Genomic DNA, 3,488 nt, shown 5'->3' with positions numbered 1-3,488 from the left:
AAATAGCACTTCTGGCGACATTGTTCATTTTCTCTACAAATGATAAATGAAAAAGTTGGATAAAACGTTATATGTGTGTGTGCGCGCGCAATATATATATATAGAGGTATCAGTATGGTGTTAGCCGAGCTTCAATAATCAAAAAATAAATAGATGATACCGTTCTGTGGCTAACGAAATGCTTTTATTTGTGCGAGCTTTCGAGATACACTGATCTCTTCTTCTGGCGATGTTACAATGAATGAAGCAAGCAAAAGGTATACTTAAAAACAGTGTCTCTTGGAATGTTATTTGTGCTGGTCCTTCCCCCGGTGTGGATGTGTTTTATGCCTAGAGGTGTCAAAAGGTTCCTGAAAGCAAGTGATGAAAGAGTGTGTATGTGTATCCGTGTGAATGAAAATGAATGGAGAGCCCACAGTATATACAGTGCTTTACAAAAGGTGTGTATGGAGTGGGAGTGGATATAAATGGTGTGGGTGGGTGTGGAAATGTGAGAGTTTGTAGCACAACTAAAAGTGTGTGTGGATACTTTGTGGTCCCTATTGATGTATAGGGATGTAAAAACAGTATTTGTATGTGTAAGAGACAGCTGTGTGTGCATACATATAGCACAGTATGTTAAATTATGCCGCGGGGTCATTTGACGTCACCCTCGTCAAATGCCGCTGCAGGTCACGTGACGCCACATCAAGGTAAGGGGGGGGGGCGCGAGCACCTGCAGAGAGAAGGCACGGGGGAGAGCTGCAAAAGTTTGTGCTCCCCTGGTATAACCAATAAATAATATAGCTGATATAGCAATTTGGTTGTGGCTAGAGAGAGATTATAATGGCAGTGAGAATTAGTGGTCAGAATTAATAACAGTGCAATTACTAAAAAGTAGCTGTAATAAAATAATAATAAACACTATGCCTAAACACAATAAAAGTCCAGAAACCTAGCTCTAATAGCTATGTTATAACTCAATCATACTGCACCGACACACTTTATTCGAGCAAATATCCAGTATGTACCTGGCAGATACCTGGAATGCGCCGCTCCTCACCTCTGACTAGCCCCGTTGCGTTTGCCTTCCCAGCCTGGGTTCATGCCTGGCTGACGGGCGGCTGATCTGTTAAATAATGATTAGGATTTAATAGGCTGCAATGCTTCGCGTGTCTACCAGATGGCATAAGTTCATGAATTGTAATGCAGTATATATATATATATACTGTGCAGTATTGCAGCCAGCGGGAATAAAATGCTTCAATCCCTGCCTGGAAAATACCTCAATGCACTCGGGCAGAAAACAGTCACAAACCTCAATACACCCGGGTATACCCGAATTCGTGGGACTAGCCGAGCTCGAATAAAGTGTGTCGCCAGTGTAAAAGGATCCAATTCGGGCGTCCTCTGGAGCCCTGGCAGCTCTCTTCAGGGAAACAACCACCTCCTCGATAGATATCTAAACAAAAAAAAGAAGAGAAAGCGCCCGCTCCATGTGTAAATTCGGTTTAACAATGTCATTTCCTGGACAAGATAAAAATAGCAAACTCACAAACGCCCGTTTGGTAAAAGCATTGTGTGAGACAGGCTCGGGCTCCGTGGTAATCCGGTGGTCACTCCGCAGCTCCAGACTTTGGACGATGACCGGGAAACTCGATAGGCTGCGCCCCTCGCAGTGTGGTCCTCCAACAATCTGTGGTATGTTGTGGTTCCACTGTAAATCCGGTGTCTCGTCTTGGTCGCGCACCAACTTCCCTTCCGGCGTCAGGACGTATAGTGTGGCAATAGCAACGAGAAGAAAGTACTGAGGTGGGGTTGGATCCCCCTCGGTTATTTCTTGTTTTATTAATAAATAATTTACTATATTTTAATCTCTGGTGCGCATTGTGTGCATTTTTCTTCTTGCCTGCACAGTGCTTCAGATGCTGCATCTGAAAAAATGCCGGTGGATCGGGATGTGAGGTAGGGAAGTGACGTCCGCGCCGGAACGTTATTGCCACGCCTCCAAATATTTATTGCCACGCCCCCAATCGCACCCGCTGCATACCCTGCAAAGCCATAAAAAAGCTCAGGCTTCAGCAAGTGTATTGCAGCGTGTGCGCGCCTTCCCTCCGTCTGAAATACTATAGACGCAGCCTTATCGACGCTTACTAAATAGGCCCCTGTATATCTCTCTCTCTGTGTCTCTGTCTCTCTCTGTGTGTCTCTATCTCTCTCTGTGTGTCTCTGTCTCTCTCTGTGTGTCTATGTCTCTCTCTGTGTGTCTCTGTCTCTCTCTGTGTGTCTCTGTCAAAAGAACATTTCAGTATTGCCAAAGCGTGAGTAATAGGGGGTGTGGGACAATGATTACACGAATACTAGGGGGTACGGTATAATGGTTATACAGTACATTACTTTTGTCTCTCTCTCTCTCTCTCTCTCTCTCTGTGTCTTTCTTCTCTCTCTGTGTCTCTCTCTCCCTATGTCCCTCTCTCTGTCTCTCTCTCATTCTCTGTCTCTCTCTCATTCTCTGTCTCTCTCTCATTCTCTGTCTCTCTCTCATTCTCTGTCTCTCTCTCATCCCTGTATGATAGGTATGTTCCAGCTCTATTTTTTGCTCTTCTTTTCCGTTTGGGAGGAGGGAGTCCCTCACCTCTTCAGCCACACACCAGGAACGCTGGATTGCTTTCAGACGCTCGGAGAGGCGGATACAGTCGTGGATTGCAGGCACTGATTTATCTGGTAAGTACCGCAAACATGCTTGAACAAGGGCCGTAGACATTTTATTTGATGGTTTAGATTATCATTGTCTGTGGTTGTTAGTTATTGGTATTAGAGTTTTTTGATGTTGTTACGAATCAAATACATTTTGAAGTAGTAATCCCTCTGAACTGGGCATTCCTGGCCAATAATGCCCTGGCTGTAAGAGTTGAAGGGTCCAAGCAAAGCCCCCACCTCTATACACACTAACACTGCAGGGGCATCAGAGTGTCTTGTTGTCAAGGCAACGGGGGGTGTCACGTGATGTAATTTGTTTAATAAATTATTTTTTAAGGTGTCCCGGTTTTTCATTTTCGAAATCTGGTCACCCTATTCATCAAGCAGAAAAAGTGAAGAAACAATTGTAGCTTTGCTAATGGACGTCATTTTGGCATATCATTAGCTTTGAGTATACCCATTAATATGAAGAAAAATAACATCGATTCCCAATGTAGCCCCCCTTCCCTGGGCCAATTGCAGATCGGGCCCCCCTCCTGTGTACTAGGGTCTGGCTACGTGTCTGAGTGTGGTGCATACCTGCTGGCAACAGGGGGGCCTGAGTCTCCCGCGATGGTATGGGGGTGACAGGATCAGGTTTCTGGGGTGAATGCCTCCGTCTCATCAGAGCAGGATGAAATTTCTCTTCAGAAGGACTTGGAGAGACTGGAAACGTGGGAAGGTAAATGGCAAATGAGGTTTAATACAGATAAATGTAAGGTTATGCATTTGGGATAAAGATTGTATGAACACTGCTCACCTTAATAATC

Source organism: Ascaphus truei, unplaced genomic scaffold (assembly GCF_040206685.1).
Source record: "Ascaphus truei isolate aAscTru1 unplaced genomic scaffold, aAscTru1.hap1 HAP1_SCAFFOLD_981, whole genome shotgun sequence".
Classification (NCBI taxonomy): Eukaryota; Metazoa; Chordata; class Amphibia; order Anura; family Ascaphidae; genus Ascaphus; species Ascaphus truei.
This window is presented reverse-complemented; position numbering follows the sequence as displayed.